The sequence below is a fragment of the Solea senegalensis genome, linkage group LG4 (genome assembly GCF_019176455.1).
Source record: "Solea senegalensis isolate Sse05_10M linkage group LG4, IFAPA_SoseM_1, whole genome shotgun sequence".
Lineage (NCBI taxonomy): Eukaryota > Metazoa > Chordata > Actinopteri > Pleuronectiformes > Soleidae > Solea > Solea senegalensis.
In genome coordinates this window covers 15,331,837-15,344,066 of record NC_058024.1, presented here as the reverse complement: position 1 = coordinate 15,344,066, position 12,230 = coordinate 15,331,837, and the positions used below count along the sequence as shown (strand labels likewise).

At 38.1% G+C, this 12,230-nt stretch overlaps 1 long non-coding RNA gene across 1 annotated transcript in view; it reads right to left on the bottom strand.

Annotated features, from left to right (window-relative positions):
• The window catches only part of LOC122768588, a 68,356-nt gene extending 56,365 nt beyond the window's left edge, over positions 1 to 11,991 (bottom strand). Inside the window, exons 1-2 of the long non-coding RNA XR_006360325.1 lie at positions 11,865 to 11,991; positions 11,205 to 11,387 (exon numbers count right to left, since the gene is read on the bottom strand). This is a non-coding gene — a long non-coding RNA (uncharacterized LOC122768588). The remainder of the gene's footprint in view (positions 1 to 11,204; positions 11,388 to 11,864) is intronic.
• Positions 11,992 to 12,230: the final 239 nt, after the last annotated feature.

Sequence of the window (12,230 nt, the reverse complement as noted above, 5' to 3'; positions counted from 1 at the left end):
TTGATGGTGTCCTTCACATATGTTTACCTTGCTGCCTTGTGATGAGAGAAAAAAAAAAATCAGAATTCTACTACCTTATTAGTGGACACTAAAATCAGTTACATTAAGGAAAATAAATTGTACAAGCTAAAAAATAGTCTCGCTTGCAGAGAATATGCCGGTACCTTTCACCAAAAAGTTAGTAGATTTTTTCAGAAAATAAACATTTGCTGAAGGGGCCCAATATACTGTCCAATAAACTCTAATTGTGAACTTCATTCATGGATTTTAGGTATATAGTGTTGTACCAACTACACTAAATCACATGTGGGATATGAATATATTTTTACCATCACACACTGATGCTCAGAGATGGCAACCATGTGCTCAGTACAACTGCTGTTAGAAGCAGTATTTTAACAGAGACAGTATCACAGTCCCATAAAGTATGATTACTTTTTTTTTTCTCAGAGACACTTTGGTGACTTTCTCCTTAGAGTGAAGCTTTTCTGGGTTACGGAGAGAATAAGGGATTACATCGACCTGGGGATTTCTCTGTTGCCAAGTTGAAATTTCCCTTTTTATTAATAAACCTCTGACACCCATGGGACACCCCAAAGTCCCCACCCACCTTTTATTCTATAATGGACTCATTATCGACTCATTTAAATGTGCCTAATGAATAAATCAATTAAATTCAATTAAGCTGATTGCACACTTCCCATTTAGCATCAAATGCCTGGTCTTAGGAGGGAGGTTGATAAAGAGAGCAAGGGAACTGCCGAATAAATGTGTTTTGTAGTAATAACCATTAATGCGTAGGCTAATTACACTGGTAAATGATCATTTCGTCTTAATTGATTTAGGCTTGTTAGAAGGGCATGGTGCCAGATTTGTTAGTTTGCCATGAGCACTTTTTCTGGATGACATTAATTGGAAGTGAATGGTCTCGTTTCTTGTCTTTCTCTGCTCCTAACTAGAGCACAAAGACATCCATCATAACTAATGGACAGCAGATCTGTAATGGAAACCAACCGAAAGAGAAATCTAGCTGAGATGTTTTCACACTGCAAAGTCAGGTAAAAGCTAATAGGAGGATTTACCTTCACTGGACATATATATATATATATATATATATATATATATATATATATATATATATATCTGCAAAAATATAATTTTTTCTCACCTATGACTTCACATGTACTTCTTATCGTGTTGCGTTGTGACTATGCAGTAGTGAATGGAGCCAGTAGAAAATGTCCTTCAGGACAAGTATAGTCCCACTTAGCTCTCCCCTGAATTTGAATCTTCTAACTCTACAACCTGAATCTATGACATGCCTCACAATATTATTAATAGCAAAACTAACTGAGCACATACTCAGTACAGCACTGCTTTCTATACTGAATCACAATGCCAATTTTTCATTGCAGGTACCGGTGCTGTTTTAAAACATCAAGAACAACATAAAAGTAAGTGTCCATATAAATCAAAAGTGCCTGAAGAACCCAGGGATCAATGTCTAGAGGTCACGACACAATAGGTTGCATTTTCATCCTCAGCACGTTCTTCCCTTTGTGGCTCCACAAAGATCTCCACTATCACCTTGTGATTATGGAGCAGAGCTGCCAGTGAAAGTTAGTGGCCAGAGGTACATTTTAATCCACCATACAAGTCTGCTTTAGCAGAATCCACATCACTGGGCCATGGCAGGCAAGACTGAAACCTCAGGCGTCCTCTGTGTGTATTTGATTAAAAACCTGCTCCCGTCCGGCATAAACAGATCTGACATAAATAAGGAAGCGATGAAAACACTGTAACATTTCTCCAAAAGAACTGCAGAAACTTTAAGCTTGTTCCAACACAAACTATATTACAAATTTGTTATTATTAGTGTCAATTTTTGTATTGTAATTAGTAGTGAATTTGTTGCATGAATTGGTTTTCTTCCCAAATGCTGACTCTTGAATAAGTTACACTCACCTTTTGTCATAGATTGTGCCATGAGTATGAAAGGTTTGGCTATTCCCAGTTACTGAGGTGAGCAGAGACCTCAAACTGCACTGTCAGCAGCTCTCAGGACTGGATGAAGAATGCAGAGTGTTCACAATGTGGTCTGAATTATTCAGAGAAGCTAGTCTCAAAAGACATGCTGCTAGTCAGTTTTTGAAATGGAACTTTTTGGTTTTACCAAGAAGTTTTAAGAGAGCGTTTATGGATTATTTTGGTCCTGGTGGTGGCGGCAGTCAAGATATTTTTTCACAAAGCTGTGCAGGGGTGAAAGTGCATCAGAAATTTCAGAGATCATTTTTTCTGTGACTAAAGAACTGGTTCAGATTCTCGGTTAGACTGCCAATCCTTCTATTTAGCTTCACCAAAGATTTCAAGGAAAGGATTTTTGAAATTAAATTATGTGATGTGCAGTAAGTAAATTCAACTATGTGTGTCCTTGTATCTTCCCGTCTATCCATCCACGGAATATCAGATAGAGTGAGATCTAAAGGGATTTGGTTGCTATACCCAATATGTGTGTATGTGCTTGTCCATGTGTGTTAGCAACAGTAGTAACAATTCTACAGTTTAGTAAGTATCATTAAATCCTCCTTGAGTCTCATACTCTCTCACACACACTTTCACCTTGAACTCAAAAACTTTGCTGAGAAAAGTTATTTGAAAACAAAATAATCTTTTCTTTTTTTTACAGAGCCATTATTTGGATCTTAAAGATCTGAGTTGTGCCCTGGGTTCAAAATACACACTCTTTCTAAATTAGTAAAAGTCTAAATATCTAAATTAATAATTTGATATTGTTGTCTTTGTTAATATTAACATTCCAATGTACTGAAAGGGCTTAATGCAATCTTAACAACTAATCTAAGCGTCTTGGTATGAAAAAAAGTGTGTATTTAATATTAGAGATAATAAAATTAATGCAAGTAAAGGCTTAATTTCTCTGTTCCAGGTTTAAGAAACACTTTCTTTCTATTCTTACAATAACAAATGCAGTAAGTCACAATTGTGTGCTATTTATATATGTAAATATTTAGACACACTCCAGCATACAGATATTCTCAAACTTTCCCTCACATCCCTTTGCAGATCCCAAAGGGGTTTCTCGGTTTATAAAATATTAATAGAGCCGGGGCAATTCACTCGCTTGAAAACCGACTGCGTGTTTGTCATTTACTGTGCGCCAAACAATAATCATGCTAAATCAACATCAGCCATTTTTCAGGAAAATGTAATGTCCACGATCTTCCCCTCACACTTGCATGTACACACACAACTGCACCTGTGGACACAAACACACACACACAGGTTTGCAGAGCTATTCCTTTTAGGACCCTGCATTTACTCCCACTCATTTGGACAGCCTAAACAAAGCCTTATACCTAACCGTAACCAAAACCACTGCATGCCTATCCCCAACCCCAACCTTAACCAAAACCACAATTCAAATCATAGCCCCAAAATTAACCAGTTCCTTAGAAATGGGGTTCTGCCTTATTAAGACTGGGTTTTGGTCCCCATGAGAACAAGGTCAGTGTTTATGCCAAAAAAGTCTTAAACAGGTAACAAATATACACAAACACACACACACACACACACACATATAGCCAGAGTCTTGCGGGAGCATCTCAACACAGGTATATGACTTCAATCATCCAACATGATGGATTCCACACGGTAAAACACACTCCAAATCCCTGCAGGACTCAGCCTGCGGCTGTACAACCCAGAGGCTGTGGCTGATTTCGATTCAACTCCTCTTTATTGAAATCCTCAGAGACTCTCACCTGCATCTCTGCTAGCAACAGAAAGACCTTGTCTACACTACAAAAGATATCACTGTAAAGAGCTCAGGGAAGAAGCAGGGTGAAAAAAACAACAATATACAGTATGCTGTGGATTTCTTTGCTTATAAACAAGTGTGGGGTTAACCCTCAGAGACCTGTCTCACTTGCTGCACACTCCTACAGAGCACTTTCAGCACAGCACAGTTCAGAGTCTTGCTCAAGGGCAGCTGCTGGGGGAAATTTATGTTTGGGATCAGGTGATCATGGGTTGCTTACTTTACACAGACAATCCACAATTCACATGTGGTAATGTCCATCCGCCCTTTACTCCAAGCCTTTGTCAATGGGAAACAACCACAAACAGAGAAACGATAGATGCAACGACATGTAGTCTATCCAGCAGAAGGGAGCTAAATTGCAAGATGAATGCAAAAAGGCAACATCAGGGCCTTTTAGGTGAATACGTGTTCTGAGAGATGTTGCTTTATTTGATTTTATAGATGTTATTTCTGCACACCTTTTGATGAGATACTCCAAGAGGGCACATTGTCTGCTGTTGTGCAATGGGCTCTGCATTTCTTCCAATGTGGAGAAGGTATTTCCAGCATAAAGATTTATTTTCTCTGCCATGTCGAGATTAAACTTCAAAGTTTGAGAATAAAGTTCTTTTCTTGCAGTTTAGGACAGACACAGGGTGTCCAGGTTCACGAACTTCAGTTCTTGATATTTGTGATATTCTTTCACGCAAGCAAAGAATTTCAGCAGGTCAAAAACTCACATACACATTCCAACCACGTCTGAGACTGACGTTCTGATAAAAGATTAAGGTCAACATGTCCAACTTTATTCTCGAATTAATCTTGTCATGGCAAAAAACATGTATTCCTTCATGCGTGGTCCTAATACGCCATCGTACAATTCTCACACAAACAGTATGGGCAGCAAATAAGTGGCAAATTCTGTGGTGTGACCCCCTTAGGATATATTTCAGTAGCTACGAGCACACACAATATGTCAATATGTGGCTAAATAGCAGGTATATATATCCTAAGCCTTTTGTGAAGCTTAGTTCAGGGACAGTCATCTAGTTTGTATTCTTGAAAACAATTCTAAAGTCAAAAAGGTGAGGCCACATCAAATTTTGCATTAATTCAGGAATCAGAAAATATTTATAGTCACTGTAACTGGTACAATGAACATTTTAAAGTGCAACCCTATCCAGTGCCAAAATAATAGAACAATACTAAGCAAAAAGAAGTGAAAATAACATGCAGACTTACAAAGTCTACAGCAATGGACTTACTGGAGGAAGTCTATAAAATAAATATAAAAGAGGGATTTTATTTTATTAAATTTGAATTAAAGGTCAGTAATATATCAATAACACAATCTTCAACTGAAGTGCAGTGACCGTGTTACTTTTATAATGTGCTATTTTATGATGTTACGTCTTCAAAAGTTAGATTCAATCAAGTTCAATATGAAAAGATATTTTTCTTTTATTGGGAAAAGCATTTTGCATCAGACATGACTTTGGGAGTGTCTTGTACTTTATTGCTTTTCCATTCATGAAATTCTTTTTAAATTAAAACATAATGAACAATAAAAACAGAACTGAGAAAAAAGACATAGGGAAAGAGAGAGTAAGTCATCACAGAGTTCGAATCAAACACAGTCAGATCTTACTGTCCATCTAGACCAAATCTTGTAAAACCTTTCTTTTTGCACTTTGAGAGAAAAAGTTAACTTTCCCATTATGTAAAGGTGGTGAATAATGTTAATCCTCAACAGTGAGTGGGTTTGCTTTCAACCATGTATCACCCATCATTTAACACTTTCTTTCTCTGCCTCTAGGGGTTGCCAATGCAGATCACCTGCTTTGTCAGTAATCCACATATTTGAATGATTTTTTTTTCACGCCGGATGCCCCTCCTTCTGACCGGTACTGTGCTTGCATGTACTTTCAAAAGATGCACTCCAACTGTTCAGCTTCAGAGTAAACCCTGATTCTGTTTTGAAGTGAAGACCTTCATATTTCCTACCATCTCGATCTATAACCCTCTAGCCAGGCTGATGAAAGATAAAAAAAAAAACATTTTTTTTTTTAAAAAAAAGGGTAAAACTGGGGGAAAAAAATATTAAGAAAAGGTTAAAAGGGAGAGAGCCAATATAACTGTGTTTTAATGAAAAGGAAGCAGGGATAATGAAGGCCGCTCAAAGAAATGTTATCCTGTGAAGGAAGAAGACAAAATGCAAGACATATAATGAGGCCTGGCACTCAGTGGAGCCCAAACATCTGCCAAGGTCAAATAACTCTGTTACAATCTTATAATGATAAAACCAAAAGGAGGAAGGATGTGGACGATTGTCACCAAATAGTATTTCTCCAGAAATAAATATATCCAACGCTCAGAGTGTTAATAAAAATAAATGTAATTCCTCGCAGGCCAGGGCAACATTTTTCAGCAACACTTAGGGCAAATCAATTGGCTGCTGACAATTGAATGAATGTCAGTGGAGTGTATAAGGCTGTGGATACACTGGTTGTATGAGCCGTGCATCTCCATTGCAGAACATCTGGCTTTTCATTTAGTCCTCCATGTTTTACAGATTAGAGCAGCCACACAGTTATTTGTGATTCACAGGAATCACAGTTCCCCTGCCCAACCTCTCATCCAAACTATCTGAAAACACATGAATGTGAACTGCTAGATAGGAGAGCTTTGCTTCTGCTGAAGGATAGCTTTGCATCACTGAAAAATACTAATGAACCCCACAGGTAAGTTGGGTCTGTTGCCATCAGCTGCTCTACAGAATGATTTTATTATTGCTGCAGATCACACGTTTATTTCTCCCCCCCCAGACAATTTTATCTTCGCTGTGAGCAGTTGTTGATTTTGAAGCTGAAAAAAAGTTTTAAAAAAAGATTGCATGTTGTCGCACTGAGTGCAGTTGCAGATGAAGGCGCTATTGCAGCATACAGGTGACCCCTGCTGGAAAGTTCAAGTCTAAATGAGGTGACGTGTCAGAGTATACACACACACACACACACACACAAAGCTCATTTACAGACGTTTGTGGAGTTAATGGGATGCATCCCAATGATTAGATATACTGGGCCTTTAAGTGTCACACACATTCTTCTTTCATTATATAACTGTATCATTCATTTCCTGGAGACTGACCTTAACTACGACTACTACTGGCCTAACCATAACCTCATCCTAATCATATATCAGGTCTTCATCTTAAAATGTAATCATTTATGTTACATTAGGTTATATTTTGTCCCCATATGGAAGACAAGTCCGCATAATGTGACTGTGTAAACAGATTTAGGTCCCCACAACATGCGTAATACCTGGTACACAGACACACACACACACAAAGTTCAGGTGAAGGATCTGTGTAATTACTTCCAGCTCCGCTGGATGTCACACACAAACTGCACATGCACACACAGGGAGAGTTTTGGTGAAGTTAGAGTTATTGTTTTTGCTATTCTCACTGCAAAGACACACACACACACACACTCAGTTCAGATATGGGCATAATTACTCGTTGCTTTGCTCTCATGGGTCACAGGTGTTGCTTCCAAATGAGTGTAAATGAAAACCATTAATCGTTGCTGGAGGCAAAGCTGAAAAAGAGTGATTAGCGACAACACAGTGGGCGCCGGGCAAAGAAAAAATTACTGTAGAAAGTAGATGAATGGGCGGATGAAAGGATAGATGATGGGAAGAGAGAGGGAAGAACAGCTGCATGCATAAATTCTAACTTAAAGCAATTGGACTGATAGAAATGGCTGTAGACTGACAGGTGCTGAAGGATAGATTACACTCGCTGACACAATAGACAAGGTTAATGTCTACAAAAATAAATAGATGCCTCACCGTCTGTTGCAGGAAGCATTGATAAAGAAAAATTAAACCACATGGCATCGCTGACAGAAATCCTCAGAGGATTGAGGTACTTAACAATCCTTCGTGCCTTATTGCCAGACTAGGAAACTTATATTCTTTCTCAGGTATATGAGTTTCTTCTAAAAGATCTATTTACTACTATTTACCAAACGCTGCTGGCCCAGTTTTAGTTTGAAAGCTGTGAGCCTTCCCAATTGTGTCCATTTATTCTGAGGTTTTTGACTGCCAGCGTTGCAGAAACATGCAGGGCAGCGGAGCTCTTTTCTGCCTCAATCCTGTGTGTGGATTTTGCAAGGGAAGTCTGTAGACAAATCGCTGGTCGTGGTGTGTTATTTGCTCGGCGATGTACTGTAGCCCATATTTGTTTGTACATGAAAACTGTAAATAAAAACATACAGCATTTCCGTTTCACGTAATCGTCATGTTTCCTTGGTCTAGTTGTTCGTTTGCAGTGAGAATTTATGTATAAATAACTGGGCCTGAAATGAGCTTTCCCTGTTTCAAAGAGCAGCAACCGCCACTGGTTTCTAGCATAAGAAATCCCTGCTCTTGCAACACTGGAAAAAGAAAATTGTTGACCAACGTAAATTGTAACTTTAGTTGATAACACTAAGAATATTGAACAGAGCTACAACCAATGATCCAGATGACACATGCAGAGTAATGGAAGTTTTCTAGGCGCCTAATGACTTTTTCCTGGCGCAGATCTGTGGAGCAAGTTTCTTAAAATGGAAGCAACACCCAAATTGAAAGACAGCTGCTCATCAGTTGCCACCATGTTGTATATACAAAAGCTGCTACACATCACTTCTCTGTCTTCATCAAGTAATACTGGCCTCTAGCACACCAGGGGAAAAAAAGAACACTTTGTAATTGGTTCCCTTTATTAAGAGATTCTGACGTTGGCCTTGCCAGAAGTGTCCGACAAATGAGATGAGACACGGTTGTAAATACAGAAAGAAGGGAGTTAAAGGAGGAAGCTGAGGAGAAGATGTGAAGCAGGAAGCATGGGCAGAGATGGAGGGAAACATTACAGAGATGTAGGTGAAGATAAATTGCAGTACAGATAAATTAAGGCAAAGATACAGGGGTTCATTAGAGAGAAATGGCGGATGATATGAGTTGATGTTTTTATCTGTCCATAAGTGGAATTTGCTTGAATTAACGAACCAGTGATGGATCCTTGTCTTTTTTATTTGTGTCTAAAATAAACTGGTACTACACTGTAAATGTACTGTTCATGCGTCATCAATCATCCCACAAAATATATTGACTTGCAGAATAGAGTGTTCAAATGACACTGATGCAAACAGGGCTTACACTCCTACTGAGGTATTTAGTCTGAAACATGGCCACTGAGAATTCCTGATCTTACGATGAAACTGAAACACATACACACATTCTGACAGGGTTTTAAAAGAACAAACTAATCAACTGGAATGATACTTCTCTGAAGAAACATTTGAAACATTTCTGTAGTCTTATGCAAAAATTTTCTTATGGGTAAAGGTGCAGATCTGTAGATCCCCCAGAATAAACAAGGCATTTTGTGAACCTGTATATCAAGGTGATCTGTGGATTGAACACCTTATTGGGCGGCATTGTTCAATTAGGGCTATGTTTAAAATGTTTTATGGTTGTAGCTGGTCAGCCCGGTCCGAGGCTTAAAACTATTTTTATTTTTTCTGAATATCAATGGAAAATATCAATGTTGGGGAATTGAATTCCAGAACCACAACCATGCCTCAGTTGCTGTGATGGTACTGAACCGTGACATCAACAAAAATGACTGAACTGTTCATGGCATAATGACATCAGACAGGAGAAGACATTCAGTAGGACACTGGCATCTCATGTCGTGCTTCCTGCTGTGTCAGTATCACACATCCATTCCACTTAACAACCTCCTTCATCAATGAGCAACCCTCACCAAGGTGACACTACGAAGCTGTCACTGCCATACCCTGGGAGACTGTCGCCATTGCATGCCAGGGCAACAAGAGCGGGTCCACAAAAAGGATGACTGAAGGTTATGAGCTCAAAACATGGAGAGTTGTATTTTCCAAAAAATAAAAAGCAGAGGGAGGGGACAAAATCAAACAAATATTTAAAATTGAACAAAAATCTTACATTAAAAAAAAAAAAAAAAAAATCAGACATTAAATATTTACTTTTGACTTTCTGGTTTCGGGGGATAGAAACTTAAGCTGGAATAAGACGCAGAGAAAGTTGAGGAGTATATCAGAAGCTTTAAACCCACTTGTGTCAACAATAGATATTCCCTTCAGCTGTGGATATTGTGTGATTGATGAGTGACAATGTAGTGGGAATTATTGCAGGTCAGTGCAATATACAGTATTACTGCTATGTGATCTGAGGCTACACAAAGGACATCATAAATGTAGGTGTGCTGCTGAACTTCCAAATGAATACTAGGTTGCAAAAGATGGGTTGAAAATGAACAGAAAAATGACTGTAAAACGTGACAGAACAGGTGCTTCCTACATAGAGTGTGTATGTTCTCCCCGTGTGGGGTTTTCTCTGGGTTCTCCGGTTTACTCCCACAGTCCAAAAACATGCAGATTTGGGGATTTGAATGTACTGTACTTTTATAGTTGCAGTCAAGTCAAATAAAAATTTCTGTCACAGATTGGGACAGAATAAAGTATATCTATCTATCTATCTATCTATCTATCTATCTATCTATCTATCTATCTATCCATCCAGAACCAAATAAATGGACTACATTAATGTAGCTTTTCTAGTCTTGGATTTCACCACTCAACACATCAACCCTTAAAGCCAGATATGTATCACACAGCTGGGAGAGTTTGAAGTTCAGGTTAAGCGCTAGGGATCTAACCACCAACCCTCTGCATAGTTAAGGACATACATCTTGAGCCACAGTGGCCCCTTTATCAGGCCTCATTGTAAAAAAAAATACAAGTTTAATATGATTTAAAGTAAAGCATTTTATTTGATCTCTATTAAATAAAATATATTCATTTGAATCACACAGCATAAGCAGGGAGAGGATAAAAAAATATTTTTTTGAGAGGGAGAATCTTAACTCTTAACCTTTAAATATTGTACATTCAGCACTGCTGCAGCCTTTGAAAATCAAATCAAACGTAAATATTGGAGTTAAAAAATTCAGATTTGGATCTGGCATGGAAATGTTCGCCCATTTCCTACATTTTATCCTATATGAATGGAAACAACCAACCCTTGCAGTGCTCCATATATCAACTACACTGCAAACTAAGCTTGAAATATGACCTTAGAGTAAAAATCCCTCCCTAATAGATTTTCAAATGTAGTTAATCATTTTAAACATCATGGGTTCATGGGGAATCACCACAGTTCAGTTGAGGAATGCATTAATTTGAGCTAGTTAAACTGGCAACATAATATATACAGCTTTAAAAAGAAAAACAACAAGAAAAAGATCATTATCATATGTCATTTTGCCTCAGAAGACAAGACAAACAAATGATTTTACCTTGTGGCAACCTGTTCCACTCCCCACTCAGCTTTCATCTTCTCTCTGATGCTTCTCCACCTGGAAACTGGGAAACATTCCATTAAGAAGAAGCTGGATGGAAGTGGATCTCCATTCTGTCAGGAAACGCTACACACCACAGCAACAAGGACTTCCTGGGTTCCCTCAGGTCATGTGACAAACCTGTTCCAATCAAAGAAAGACTAATTGTGCATTCACGTGCTCCTCCAAAGGTCACATTTCACATTTTAGTAATACATATGTTGTTCCAACTGCATGTGTATTTGCTTCAGATGGTACAAAAAACAGTTATTGTATGCCCCAAAGAAAATGTGTTGAATTAATCATTTTATTTTTTTCCCTGAAATTAAAATGTTGCTTAACCTGACATGATGGTAGGATAACTTTAATAAATACTGTTTTTGCTAACTATTCATATGTAGAAATGTATAATCACTTGAAAATAAAAACTACCATCTGATGGTCAAAAAGTTGAATCGATCTTGAAAGACCGACGTAATCAGTGGTAGACAAAAATTAGACTTTCCGTGGCAAATGACATAGCAGTGATAGCAGATGCATCTCCACCACTGAGTAAGCTAGCAGGCATAAACGTTCACAAAGCTAGCCATTAAATAAAGGACATAAAATACAATTTACCTGATTGTCACTCTTGACTGGTGCTAATAATCCCTTAACTGTTATCTGTTGAATGCATTACCTACTTAATCCTCGTAATGTTTATCTTCCTCTGAACTTTGTCACCGTTTTTCCGTTTTCTTCGTACTTTACCGCTGTTAAGTTGCATTAAAATCACACAGATACAGACCTTCAAAATAAACTTCCTGTTAAACCGGAAACGATGAACTGTCACGTCGAGGATAGCTAAACACAGTTGCTAACTTGACATAATTATTAACGTGCCGATGGTCGTTTACAAAAAACCTTTGTGACCTTAATTGTTTGCATGCACCATAGAAAAGATTCGTGTTTATACAAAACATGCAGTTTGTACTTGGAAGCAGA